Source organism: Lagenorhynchus albirostris, chromosome 7, assembly GCF_949774975.1.
Source record: "Lagenorhynchus albirostris chromosome 7, mLagAlb1.1, whole genome shotgun sequence".
NCBI classification, from domain to species: Eukaryota; Metazoa; Chordata; class Mammalia; order Artiodactyla; family Delphinidae; genus Lagenorhynchus; species Lagenorhynchus albirostris.
The window spans coordinates 108,909,923-108,925,656 of NC_083101.1; the positions used below are offsets into that span (position 1 = coordinate 108,909,923).

Consider the following 15,734-nt stretch of genomic DNA (forward strand, 5'->3'; position numbering starts at 1 on the left):
AAATGGTTCATTAAATCTTCAAATGTTCTGTAACCAGAACTTGAACTTATGATAAAAGCATAATTTTTTGCATGTAAACTTATCAGCACTCGTTTAATCGTATAGTTGAGTCTCACCTGGTGTGAAGGTTAATTTGTATGTGTTAACTTGACTGGACCAAGCGGTGCCCAGACATTTGGTCAAACATAATTCTGGGTGTGTGTCTCTGAGGGGTGTTGTGAATGAGATTCATGGGGGTTTTTTTGTTTTTTTTTTTAATTAATTAATTTATTTTTTTGCGGTATGTGGGCTTCTCACTGTTGTGGCCTCTCCCGTTGCGGAGCACAGGCTCCGGATGCGCAGGCTTAGCGGCCATGGCTCACTGACCCAGCCGCTCCGCGGCATGTGGGATCTTCCTGGACCGGGGCACGAACCCGTGTCCTCTGCATCCTTCTCAAACTCTTCCAAAATATAGCAGAGGGAGGAACACTCCCAAACTCATTCTACGAGGCCATCATCACCTTGATACCAAAACCAGACAAGGATGTCACAAAGAAAGAAAACTACAGGCCAATATCACTGATGGACATAGATGCAAAAATCCTCAACAATATACTAGCAAACAGAATCCAACAGCACATTAAAAGGATCGTACACCATGATCAACTGGGGTTTATTCCAGGAATGCAAGGATTCTTCAATATACGCAAAACAATTAATGTGATAAACCACATTAACAAATTGAAGGAGAAAAACCATATGATCATCTCAATAGATGCAGAGAAAGCTTTCGACAAAATTCAACACCCATTTATGATAAAAACCATAGAGGGAACTTTCCTCAACATAATATAGACCATATATGACAAACCCACAGCCAACATCATCCTCAATGGTGAAAAACTGAAAGCATTTCCACTAAGATCAGGAACAAGACAAGGTTGCCCACTCTCACCACTCTTATACAACATAGTTTTGGAAGTTTTAGCCACAGCGATCAGAGAAGAAAAGGAAATAAAAGGAATCCAAATCGGAAAAGAAGTAAAGCTGTCACTGTTTGCAGATGACATGATGCTATACATAGAGAATCCTAAAGTTGCTACCAGAAAACTACTAGAGCTAATCAATGAATTTGGTAAAGCTGCAGGATACAAAATTAATGCACTGAAATCTCTGGCATTCCTATACACTAATGATGAAAAATCTGAAAGTGAAATCAAGAAATCACTCCCATTTACCATTGCAACAAAACGAATAAAATATCTAGGAATAAACCTACCTAAGGAGACAAAAGACCTGTATGCAGAAAATTATAAGACACTGATGAAAGGAATTAAAGATGATACAAAATAGATGGAGAGATATACCAAGTTCTTGGATTGGAAGAATCAACATTGTGAAAATGACTCTACTACCCAAAGCAATCTACAGATTCAATGCAATCTCTATCAAACTACCAGTGGTATTTTTCACAGAACTAGAACAAAAAATTTCACAATTTGTATGGAGACACAGAAGACCCCGAATAGCCAAAGCAATCTTGAGAACGAAAAACGGAGCTGGAGGAATCAGGCTCCCTGACTTCAAACTATACTACAAAGCTACCGTAATCAAGACAGTATGGTACTGGCACAGAAACAGAAAGATAGATCAATGGAACAGGATAGAAAGCCCAGAGATAAACCCACGCACATATGGTCACCTCATCTTTGATAAAGGAGGCAGGAATGTATAGTGGAGAAAGGACAGCCTCTTCAATAAGTGGTGCTGGGAAAACTGGACAGGTACATGTAAAAGCATGAGATTAGATCAGTTCCTAACACCATACACAAAAATAAGCTCAAAATGCATTAAAAATTTTTAATTGAATTATATACTCATTTGAGTATAGAACAGTGTGCGTGGACTGTGAATGCCAAGAGGGAGAGAGGGAGTGGGTCCCACTCCTCTCTCATCTCCCTATGCCTGGCTTGGTGGAATGCTTATAAGAGATGCCCAGTGCAGGCTTCTGCACCAATTAAAAGCCTTGTAACCTTCTGCTATAACAGCTTATACCACCTGGTAAACACATTATGGTGCGTACCAATGATAAACAGGTGAGAGAGAGAGAGAGAGAAAGAGAGAGAGAGAGAGAGAAGAAGAGAGAGGAAAGGGTCAGAACTGTAGCCCTTGTTTCTAACTCTGTCTGGGTTCTCTGCCTGGGGTGGGCCAGATGTTCGGCCTCCCAGTGAAGGTAAGACCCCTGGAAAGGCTGTCATTGGTGTACTAGAGAGTCGGGCACACAGGCACAGAGCCTAGGTAGCTACAAAGCAGGATAAGCAACAACAGAGGCCTCTGACAGAGTCAGTGGCCTCGTGTAGACAATAAGGCGGCAGGAACAAGCCTCCCCCAATGTAGCAGGAACTCCAAAGGAGCTGAAGGTCAACTAACTGTTGCCTGTCTAAACCTGGAAGGGGGGATCCACGAGCCCAGGCCAGTTTCTTCCTCCTTCCTGCAGGCTGCTTTGTTGGTGTCTGACGCTGAGAGAGGACTCCACAGGCAAGTATTTATTATTCACTCTCATTTATACAGCGTTTTTCTTCCAGTTTGAAGAAAACTGCTGCTCACATCCAGAAATACCTAATTCCAATAGGGAGTGTATAGCATTTGCTTCCCATCAAAGCAAAATCCTCAATACATGAAATCTGAGATCTTGGCAATTTAACGGATTCCTTATAATTTTTAAATAGCATATATTAGTGCTTTACCCAGTTGGAAGGTTGCTGAGGGATAACTTGGCAGCATCTCTGTTTTCTTTTGAAAAAACAAATTCGTAAAAATGAAGTGTTCTACATTTATTTTATGTTGTTATTTTGGCAGCTTTCTTTTTATGACCGAATTCTGAGTCTGTTATAGTATCTGAATTCTAAAAAGATTTGATTGATTACAGAAAAGTTTATTTAAAAATTGGCTTTGCCATTTTTTTCTCTGGCTAACTCCTGGGTTGTTTTATACAGTACTTAGTATTTAAAGGACCTAATTTATTTTTCATGGCCCATCACCAATATCCAAGATAGCATCCAATTTCTTAATTCTGAACTCCACCTTGAGTAACTTCCAAACTAAATGAAATGAAAATACCTTGGGCAGTCTTGGTTTACACACGGTGGCAAAATTAACTTGAAGTTACATGGATCCCACACTGGGGATACTTCGGAGCTTCTGCTCTGGATGTACCCGCCAGAAGCCTTCTCCTCACTTCACTTCAGGTAAAACGAGTTTTTGAGCACCTACTCTGAGCAAAACAGTGCTGAAAATACAAAGGTGGATCAGGCTCAGTGCCCAATTTGATGGACGCCGTTGGAATGGGGTCTTGAACTGTGCTGTCACTGCACACTCTGTCTCTGGGGACAAAAAGTTCTTGCTCTGGCTGTTTGTTAGGAGACAGAGTTTTATTCTTGTCCGATACATCTATTAAACATTTATCTTCATATCAACATGTCTCCTAATCTTTTAAAGTCAAGACAAATGGGAATATACAGTTTAAATTACATTGAGGAGTTTTGACCTGGAAAGTGCTGTATATTTCCAATGGGTTATTTTATGGTCTCTGTTTCCACACTTGACTACAGATAGTGTTATGTATATAATTTTTGAGTTCACTTTAAAAAAGTTTTATTTAAGTATAGTTGACTTACAATGTTGTATTAGTTTCTGTTGTACAGCATAGTGATTCAGATATGTGTGTGCGTGTTTATATTCTTTTTCATTCTTTTCCATTATGGTTTACTACAAGATATTAAATATAGTTCCCTGTGCTATACAGTGGGACCTTGTTGTTTATCTATTTTATATATAGTAGTGTGTACCTGCTAATCCAAAACCCCTAATTTATCCCTCCCCACCCCCTTTTCCCTTTGATAATTATAAGTTTGTTTTCTGTGTCTGTGAGTCTATTTCTGTTTTGTAAGTAAGTTCATTTGTGTCATATTTTAGATTGTACATATAAGTGATACGGTATTTGTCTTTGTCTGTCTGGCTTCACTTAGTATGACCATCTCCAGGTCCATCCATGTTGCTGCAAATGGCATTATTTCATTCCTTTTTATGGCTGAGTAATATTCCATTGTGTATATATATCACATCTTTATCCATTTCTCTGTTGATGGACATTAGGTTGCTTCCATGTCTTGGCTTGTGTAAATAGTGCTGCTGTGAACATTGGGGTGCATGTATCTTTTCAAATATACATTTTCTTCTGATATATGCCCAGGAGTGGGATTGCTGGATCGTATGGTAGCTCTATTTGGAGTTTTTTAAGGAACCTCCGTACTATTTTCCATAGTGGCTGCACCAATTTACATTCCCACCAACAGTGCATGAGGGTCCCCTTTTCTTTAAGTTTACTGTGAATGGGCATACAGTACAATTCACTTTTGTGTATGTACATTTCTGTAAACTTTGAGAAATGTACAGAGTCGTAGATGTACCACAATCAGGACACAGAACCAGCCACTCCCTCCCACAGAAAGCTCCCTCTGCTGCCCTTGGTAGTCAGCTCCCTCCTCCCCCTGACCCCTGGCAACCACCTTCTGTTCTCTGCCTCTGTTGTTTTATCTGCAAAAAGTTTATCAGTGGGTTTCAAAACAAGGATGAGTTCACTTAAGCCATGCTTTGTGTCATTAGTGTGCTCAGCTATCCCTTGTCAGGATCTTTCTCTGATGCCTGTCAGTTGAAAAGGGTGGAGCCATGAAATACTTCTAAGGACCTTTTGAGTCACAGACTCCTCCTTTTGGCTTATGTGAGGAAATGTCAGTGGTAGAGAGACTAAGGGCATCAGGCAGCTGTCCTTGTCCGTTTGGAGCTCTGAGAATGGCTCTCCGAGCAGGGCCATCTCCCTTACACATGAGTGTTGTCTAACACCCACCCACGTGCTTGGCAGTGTTTCTCAGAGGAAACACTGAGTAAAGGTCTTCATCAGGGAATGGATAAATCGGTGGATTTTGTTAGGGAGCCACTGTTTGAGTTACCATCTAGACATCACTGTTACTGATATTTTTCAATAACTCCATTTTTGCAAAGCCTTATTTCCATTTGGGTCCAATTATCTGGGGAGAAGTCTCCTCACTCCCCACCCTCTTGTAATTAAAAAGCATGTTCTTTTTAGATGATTTCAAAATGTTCTCCTCCACCAACTTCCAAAGCTTGCTGGCTCGGCCAACTTGATGCAACTCAGCATCGCTGGGATAGAAGAACACATGGAACTTTTAGAATTGAGGTGAAATGGAACGGGGAGCAGATTAAGGCAGCCTAGAGGTGCTGAACCTTGGAGGACCATTTTAACGTGAGTGTTTTCATGCTAATACTTAGCTCCAGCTGGGAGGGGTTACAGGAATTATAGGCAAATGTCCAAGTTATCATCTTTCACTAAATGTTGGCAGGGTTCTCCCAAAACAAGGCAAAAAATCTGGCCTTGGGTGACTAGCAAATTTTGTCAACAAATTCACTTTTTTCCACCCTCCCCACATTCACATGAACCCAAAAGGCAACAGCTGGCATGCCAGGGATCAACTGCTGTGCACCTGTGCTTGCTTGTTTCCTGGGTGGGTTCACTGACTTTTAATCTAGTGCCTTGAGTAGTCAATTAGGTTAAATTCTAGTGATTTTTTTGTATAATATTGATATAACAATGTCTAGACTGTAGACCAATGCCAAAAACTGGATAATGTGATTCTGTAGTCCAACAAGAAAATATCTTTTGTCGGTAGACTATTTACTCACATCCAAATTAGGAAGAATAGAAGAAATTAACTTGATAAATTATAATTAAGTAAATTTTCTTTTAAAATATTGCTTCAATTCATTGTGTATTCCATGAGAAATTTTTTGTTAGCCCATGTGATCCAGAAAATTCCCAGCTTCCTCCTTTTCATGTATATATACATATGTCCTTTGTACTATTAATATCAGGCCCAAATTTGGAAGAGGGAGAGAACTCATGGCTGACAATAATTCATAAACTAGAGAAACTAGTTTATAGCCCAATTCATTTTTTTTCCTGTGGACATTCATGGTTAAGGTGGCTACATCAGGTCTGTGAGCAAATAGAATATTGGCATTTTTTATCTCAAATGAAGTAAATGAATATAATACTTCAGAATTATAAAAATTTACATTTTAAATCTGTTGTATCCCTCAAATTGATATTCATTTTTACAATTCACAGTGTACAATTTACTACGTTTTTAGTTTTGCATATTCCATTATTCTGTCAAATATTACATAGCTGAATGCTAAAATATCATTAGGCCAACCACTTATTTCAGGTACTTGTGAAAGGAACTGAGTTAAGCATTTGTACTCTTATAAGTTTGTGCCAAACTTGTGCCAAACTTGTATGTACCAGGCCCACCTTATTTTTTCCACCCTCCATAAGTGAATATCTTGTACCAAACCTCTCCTTGCCTTCTGATTGTAATCTTGGTCTCTCCTGACAACAACACCGTGTTGGTTCCAAAACTGTATAATGTATGTTGCAATCCTTATTTTCTCATTTGACTATATCTCCCCAATTGGAAGACAATGGAAAAATATTGTGAACAGTAATGAAAGGACTTGGAGGTTTTCACTCTGCAGACTGAACAGTTGCTTGCTGGGAATTGTTCCCTTGGATTCCCTTCCTGGGATGGAATGTAACACATTCCAGCTGACGCTATTCAGGGCAAGAAAATAGATCATGATTAACTTGATAGATGACTCTGAACCTAGCACTGCAGCTTGGGAATTTTCCCTTCGAGCACATTGCTTAGGACAAGTTTATGTACCGAGTAAAAAGGAATTTGTTCTGTGTGACCACAAGTATAGTGTGCTGAAGTTCACACGGTTTTCTCCTCCTCCTCCTCCGGCTTCCTCTTTTTAACCTGTCTCCCTCCCCACAACCTCTTTTTGTTTTTTACTTCAGATTGGCCATTTCATCCGTAAATGTTCTTTGAACTAATCGGAAGTGGGCCTGGCTCTAAGCTACTGCCAAGTCTCCCCGTCATTGGTTTTCCTGTGTGTGTAAAGGAAGGTGTGAGGAAAAGAAAAGGACACCCCTGTCACACCTGGGAAGACGGAACACTCATCCCATACAGAGGACAATGTCAGGACATTACGGGTACTGTCTGTGTACAAGCACCACTACCACCACACACACGCACCATGTACACTACACACGGCACAAACCACGCACAGACATCACACACACAAAACACACACCAAAAACACCACACCACACACACCATGCAAAGCACACACACCACACAGACCACACACACGCACTACACATACAACACAAACCACAGACACACACCATACACAAACACAACATACCACACAGAGACCACACACAAACACCACACATGCCATAAACACACCACACATACATCACACACACAAATACACACCACAAGCAAAGACGTACACCACCCACACAAATACCACAACACATTCAGACACATATACACCACACATATACCACATGCCTCACCCACACACCACACACACAGCACACCACACACACACCATGCACACCACACACATATAGCACATACACAGACCTCACACACACACAACACATATACCACAGACACCACAAAACCCACATACAGACCACACACACCAGATACACTACACACATACACCACATATGCCACACCTGCACATACACATATATCAGACACAAACATACACCACACACATACCACACACACAACACATACATCATGGACACCACACCCCCCACACCACAGACACGTTCCCAACACAGATCAGACGCACAAACCACATCACAAACACCACACATACATATATCACACATACACCAAACACGACACACACCACACACCACAGACACCACACAAACCAGATACACATACCACACACACACATGCACACCACACAGACACACAGACCACACATACTTCTTATACACACAGACCGCACACATACACTATGCACTCCACAGATATACCACACACCAAACACACCTGTAAACACAGCACAGAAGATAGAAACACCACATACACATACCATACACACACATACACCAAACACATGACACACACTACACTAACCACAGACATACACCCCACACCACGGACACCACATAAATTACAGACACATATACCACACACACACTACATGCACCCCACAGACACAGACCACACACAGATTACATGCAACACACACCACACACATACAACACACCACAGACAGCACACAAACACACAGACCACACACTGGAAATACCCCCCCATACACACAGACCACACACATACATATACCACGCACACTTATCACACACACCCCTCACATACCACACACACATACACAACACCACATCATGCATACCACACACACATTCTACACATAACAACATACAGCACACACACATTGTCTGCTCGATGCACAGTGAGGCCAAACAATACTGAAACATCGGAGTTTGGAGCAGAGAAATGTTTATTGCAGGGCCAGGCAAGGAGATGGGTGGCTTATGCCTTAAAAAGCTGCAACTCCTGAAAGGCTTTTAGCAAAGCCCTTTAAAAGCAAGATGAGGGAGGGGCGTGGTTAGTTGTTGCACACTTCTTTGTGTTGTATGTAGCTGTCTACCTAGGCCAGGTCAGTAAGGTCCTGATGTTCCTGTTATTCTCTGGTCAGGTCAAGGTTAGGTTATCCTGTATATTTCAGGCTATAGGCAGCATTCTTTTACAAAAGATGCAGAGCCAGCATGACTAAGCACAGGCAATAGAACACAAAGGTTAAATAAGGTTAAAGTAAAAGGAGCAGATCTAATATGGAGTCGGATTTGTTCCTCCATATTACAATTCTTCCCTTTTCTTTGATACTCCTCAATCTTGAGGAGAAGGTGTTGGACAACAAGAGGGGAACGGTGTTTTGGATAGAGAAGTTAATCATAAACTCAGCAGAGGAACTCCATTTCACAGTGATTTGGTTTCCAACTCCAATCCTGTTTCATCTTTCCCCAATTCTTTCAGGGAATGGGGTGATTACCGCTCTGGCTACTTCCTCCTGAAATGGGACATAGTCCTACCTTGATTTGGGGAATGGACACAGAGCTGGAAATATTCTTGAGTTCAAAGTCCTGGATCTGAGTCTTGTATAATAAAAATCTCATTCCCTGAGGAATTCAGGAGAATAAGCCTGAAAACCAGTCTGGACCTGGTACTTTGGGGGAAACTTGTAGCTAGGTAGCCAGTTGTGTACTTTTATCTAAGTAGGTTTTAACTTCTGATGTGGAGTTAACATATATAACAGGGGCAATTTGACCACTGCATGTCTCCTTTTTCTGCTGACATCTGACTAAAACAATTTTATTGTCTAAAAATGTAATAGTTACAAGAGATCTTGAGGTCATATAGTTGCAGCTGCCATCTGCCAGCAGACACTACTTTGAGAATGGCTGGTGGCATCCCAAGTATGACAGAGCTCAGAAAATTCAAGTTTTCAGCAATATAGGAATGTGCCTGAAATCACATGCACAATGGCCACTAGTTTTATTACCTTGAATGTCTGAACTACATCTACTCCAGTTTCAACTTTCAAATGTATTCCACTCCTCAATGGCCAAGGCAGATGTACAATGCATGTCCGAAAGGCCACAAAACAACAGGCTGCTCTGGTCAATAAAGTTTAAGTTAAATCATGTATCAGCTAGAATGACTTCCCCAGACCTCAAAATATGTACAGATTTCCCATCATCTCCCTTGTTAACTGCAAATTCTTCAACAGACCAAAACATGTCCCTTGATGCCAGGGTGATTTAGCTTCTTGCCCCAGGTCTAGATCATGTCCTTTGGTGCTAGACCTCCTTTATATTTGCCTAGATACTCATGATGGGGGAAAACTGATCAAATATTGTGAACAGGCTCAGAGGTATGTTAATGGTATACACTTTATAGGCCATACATTTTATCACTTATACCCAATTGCCACACAAGCATTGTACATGTGCTTTTAGCAGTAGACTTATAAGCAGGCAGTGTTCTCCACAAACACGTAAATTAAGTCTGGTCAACTGACTACATAGGCTTTCCCAAACTGGCTGTGGTGGAACTCCTCAGGAGTCTTAGACTGAATTCCCAAAGGCCTCTCAAGGCCAGGAAATCCATGCCAAAGGCCTGCCATCAGATTCTGCCTCGGTGGCATTCTTGGTCCCCAAAATACCAAGATTCCTGTACATGCCAGGAGACAGTCTTGCCCATTCACCTGATAAGGCTGCTCAGAACCCATGGATCTCCAGTTTCTGGAGGGACCAGCCAGAGAGAAAAGAAAAATATTTCAGTTTTACTCAGTAAGGTATAATTTACCAAATTTCTGTAAGTCATGAGTAACTTGAGGGGAAGTGCTTCCCTATATCTGGAAAACACAAATCAGAATCAGTAATATTCCAGACAAAACCCATAAACATTATAACCGTATTTAACAGTTCACTTAGTAACCAATCCTTTTGTTAACGTTTTATGAAGCCATCAGGATTTCCATTAGGGTTTTAAATGTCTTTCTTACCCAGTTCAGCAGTATAATCTGAGGGACTTCCCTGGCGATCCAGTGGTTAAGACTCTGCACTTCCACTGCAGGGGGCATGGGTTCAATCCCCGGTCGGGGAATTAAGATTGCGACTTAATTTTGCCATGTCGTGCAGCAAAAAAAAAAAAAGTATTATCTAAAATTTATTAGTCCTTCCTATGAATCTTCTTGAAGATGATGCAAGTTTGCAAAGCATCAGCTTAACTGTCTATCAAAGACTTAAAAGGCAAGGTTAAAGATCTGATTACAGCGTGTTAACAAAAAAGCTTAGTCAAGTTGCTGCGATATACAACATTTTAAGATAACCAGAATTATGACTGATAGCATTATACCAGGACATATCTACATTTCAGAAACTTTACATAATTTCTAGAATAGATTATAATAACATTTATCTGTACTGTATAATCTGAGGAGGCTTATCACCCACTTGACGATGCTTCCCATGTAATTCAACATACCAAATAATACGAGTTAAATACTGCTCTCTAAGATGCATCAAGGGCCCGCTAAAGCATACCGAAGTTAGCTGGAGGGCAAAAGAATTTTTTTTTTTTTTGGCAAAAGAATTTTAATTAAAATTTGGTAGAAGTTCGTCAAAAAGTTTCAAAACACTTGGTCAAATAAGATCACAGATCACTGTAAGACAACACTTGTTTCTTAACCAAAGTGAGAAGAGATCTCAGAAACAAATATAGATCACTTACAGGCAAGGAAGTTCACATAATCTGTTATCAAAAGCAGCATTCTAGGGACTTCCCTGGTGGCACAGTGGTTGGGAATCCGCCTGCCAATGCAGGGGACACGGGTTCGAGCCCTGGTCCAGGAGGATCCCACATGCCATGGAGTAACTGGGCCCGTGCGCCACAACTACTGAGCCTGTGCTCTAGAGCCCAGGCTCCGCGATAAGAGAAGCCACAGCACCAAATGAAGAGTAGCCCCTGCTCACCGCAACTAGAGAAAAGCCCACGCGCAGCAATGAAGACCCAACACGGCCAAAACTAAATAAAAATTAAAAAAAAAAAGCATTCTAAGTAAACTTGTTCCCTTAGTAGAGAGGGACCAAATCGAGTCTTGCACCAGCCTATTTTTAATAACAAAATCCATTTACTTAAGTTTAACCTAATCTCAGCCCAACCATGTGTAAAACTCCCTTTAAAAAAAAGATATATCCTACTTTCCTGCTGTATACTGAAATGTTTCCTTTATTGTTTTAGTAGCTTTAATTACATATTTAAATTTGAATCCAAAGCTCTAAAAAACCCTTAGTTTCTAGTGAAATCCAAGAAGCGATCAATTATTAACTGTCCTTTAGCATTCTGTAGGTTGGCAAACAACAATAATTTTTTTTTTTTTTGCGGTACGCGGGCCTCTCACTGTTGTGGCCTCTCCCGTTGCGGAGCACAGGCTCCAGACGCGCAGGCTCAGCGGCCATGGCTCACAGGCCAAGCCACTCCGCGGCATGTGGGATCTCCCCGGACCAGGGCACGAACCCGTGTCCCCTGCATCGGCAGGCGGACTCTCAACCACTGGCCACCAGGGAAGCCCAATAATAATTTTTTAAAACATCTGCTTTTTATAGAAAATAGTGTGGTACCAAACATAGTCCCAGACACCTTTAGCTTCTATATTCAGTACTTAATGTTTCAGTACCCTGCCTGGGAATGACCTAGCTATTCAGTATCCCCCGTCATCCAACCCAAACTAGCACAACTCTAAAATTTAAGTTACCAAATATCTGGAGGGACCACCCTTAAGCAGACATTCCCAAATCATAGCCATTTCTAAAGAGGTCACCCAAAAGCTCTCATCCTATTTGCATCTAATTTACTTATAAGAATTTCATCATACCAAGCTAATTTTTTTTTCTGTTGACAAACTGCAACAGAAACAACATAAACCCATTCACCCTCAGTAAACCCAGGCACAATAAAAGACATGTGTGTATTGACCACACCAACAATTGCCTTCATACTTCCTTGCCAAGAGAACCCCAATACTGTTCAGTTATTAGGCCCATGATTTTCATTGGTCCCTCCTTAGCCCCAGTGGGTGAATGAGGATTAGGTTAAAGCAATTCTGGTGTAATTCCTTTTCTTCTTGGCAATATTTGATTTAATACAGGTGCAACCTTGCTTAAGAACTGTGAAGGCAAATAAGGGAACTTTTGGGTTTCCTTTGCTCTTGAAAGGGACAAAAGGTTCATACTTTCCTGAATCTGGTCATTGTTGGATGAGGACTGGTGCCGTGGAAGCTGTCTTAGGATCATGAGGGAACAAATCCAAGGACAAAACTGACATGTAAAAATGGCAGAGGAAAATATGGCAAGAACCTGGATCCTTGATGTCACTGATTCACTGACTGAATCTATGCTGGAACCATTAGGAATTAGTCGTAATTGTTTAAGATACTTTTAGTTGTGTTTTCTATTACAAGCATTTAAAAGCATCCTAAGTAAGTAATGTTAAAGGCATCTCTCACAATTTATACTTACTTTTCGGAAACTCTTACTAGAAATTTCTATTGCTGGTTATAAGGTTTATCCTAAATAGTTTGAATTTTCTAAAAGACATGTCTGTATTAGTCAAACCAACAAGCTTAAGCTAGCTTCAATACCAGATATCAATTCCATACTGAATATTTCCCAGATCATGAGGACCTGAAGTTCATTTTGGCCTGTTTTCTAAATAGTAGTAAGTATTTAATTTGTAAGCATTTACTTTTAAGTCTATTAAATAGAGCTCATTTACAAGTTAACCTCAGCAATACTATCCAAAGACAAAGACACCTAATCATAATGAAACACATACATCCAGATAGATCTCATAGCCAGCAAACTTATATGCAAGACAAATGTAAACATACACACAGAACAAAATCTAATTCCTGCAGAACAAAAACAAAAGGGTGAAGTCCAACAATTTCCTCAACTTTTTCAAACAAGGATCCTACTTTTTAACAGCAAACAACATGCAAATGTAAAGATAAGGAATCATTACCACACGTGTCATGGCAATTCACCTGGCAAATGCAAACCAAAAATAACAGTTGGAATAGGTTGAACTTACTTAGTTACCTTCAAGCTTGCTCCTCAGAATATTTTCGTTCTCTTGGGGTCAGAATTCTGAAAAAAAGGTATTTTATCAAGCCAGCTTTCTCTTAACTGCATATGCAAAAAGAACCAGTTTTGGAATTTTAAGAGAGTTTCATCTTAAGTAATTTAGTCCAGAGTCTAAAGAATGTAGTGGTGATGAAATGTTTAAAAAAAATCTTCTTTCTCTCCCTTTCTAGGAGCATACTGAAGATCTCCCAGTTTTGCAAAATACATGCTAGGGGGACTACAAGATGGAACAGAGCTCTGATTATCCATACTTAATTATTCATGGCTGGTGTTATCTAATATTAATAAAGCAAACAAATGCAATGCAAAATGGTCTTTCAGGATCACAGTTCCCCAGTGCCAAAAAGGGAGATACCCATTCATTGCAAAAGGAAAATCCCAACCAATGCTCGACCACAGGCAAAACCCAACACAATAGGGAAGGACACCCTGGTGCCGTCACACGCAAGCCCTGTTACCGAAGACGTCTCAACTGACCAGTGCATACTGATACACACACATACAAACAACAAACGAATGGTCCCACTAACAAAGGCACAAGCTGGAGTGGCTCACCCCAAAACAATACACACACAAAAAAACACAAACTACGGTCACACAGAAATCAGTGGAGGTGTAGTCTAAAATTCCATTTCTACTCCCAGATGAAGGTCTCCAAACAGACTGGCTTAGCTCTCAAAAGAGAACAGACCCAGAGTGTCTCACTTCCTACAAGGGAAGTAACCCAAATGGAGTGGAGAGAATTCCCAGCCTGTGCAAGATGGAGCGACTTACCCCCAAGTGACACCAAATGTGGACCACAGCTCTGGACGTTTCTCTGCTCCAAATGACCTTGTGCACTGGGGCAGCTGACGCCTCTCAGGGAGAGTCCCTCACAGTTCCTGGATGCAAAATGAGCTCCAGCAGCTGCTGGGAACTTGGGAAGGGGCTGTCCCTGGCCGGGGTCCACCCGCCACAGGCACAGATTCCTGGCTGGCTCACCATAATTGTTACTGAACGCGAGTCTGTGCCTAATAACACAGTGAGACCGAACAATACTGAAACATTAGAGTTTGAAGCAGAGAGGTTAGTTGTGGGGCCAGGCAAGGAGACAGGTGGCTCATGCCTTAAAAAGGCCAAACTCCGAAAAGCTTTCAGCAAAGCCCTTTTTAAAGGCAAGGCGAGGGGGTGTGTGAATTGTTGCAAACTTCTTGGTGTCAGATCCTTTGTTCTTGTAGCTGTTCCTGTAGGCCAGGTTTCTGTTATTCTGTGTTCAGGTCAGGTCAAGGTCAGGCTATCCTGTATATTTCAAGCCATAGGCAACATTCTTTTACAAAAGGTGCAGAGCCAGCATGACTTAAGCAGAGGCAACAGGGCACAAAGGTTGGAGCTAAAGAAATAGATCCAATATGGAGTCAGATTTATTCTTCCCTATTACAAGACCACACACACCCCAACTTCAGATTCAAGTCCCCCATGCATGGCATCATAAGGTCCTGCGGGGGAAACTTAGTCCCTTCCTTCAGTGATCCAACGCTGGAGTTTTTCTGCAGTGTTTCTTCCAGCATGGCCATGCAGCCAAGGACTGAGCATCTCCAGTGACAGAGAGCTCGGCCCGTTCTCACAAACTCTGTTAGGAAGTACTCCCCCCACACCCCTGGGTTTTTTAGCATAAATCTGTTTTCACAGCAACCAGCCTTTACCATTGGTTTCCGCCCCCACCCTGGGAAAACCTTCCTCTCCACAACCTCCAGAGCATTCGGACAGCAAGCGTGCCCCCCCACCCCTTCTATCCATGTGAATCCTGTTCCTTTGTCCCAGCATCGCATGGTTTGTGTCCCCTTCTGGTCTGAACGCTTCTGCCCTGCATGTGTCACGTTTGGGGCTAATGTTGCCCCTGAGGTGTGGTGCCCACAGTCAGGCACAGCACACTGGGTGTGGTGATTTGTCCATCAATAATTTGGCACTTCGATGGCTTTTCTCACGAGACAGATGATTGCCTTTCGCAACATGAGCCCTTGAAGGCTGACATGGGTCACTTCTGGGGACAGTGTAATGATGGGTCTGAGTAAGGCCAGAGGGTCTTGCT

The 15,734-nt window shown here is 41.5% G+C and overlaps 1 long non-coding RNA gene across 1 annotated transcript; it reads left to right on the top strand.

Annotated features, from left to right (window-relative positions):
• Positions 1-305: 305 nt before the first annotated feature.
• On the top strand, positions 306-13,976 carry LOC132523921 (uncharacterized). The gene is made up of 4 exons (XR_009541702.1): positions 306-1,763; positions 5,126-5,302; positions 6,920-7,114; positions 13,837-13,976. It is a non-coding gene; the product is annotated as an uncharacterized LOC132523921 (long non-coding RNA).
• Positions 13,977-15,734: the final 1,758 nt, after the last annotated feature.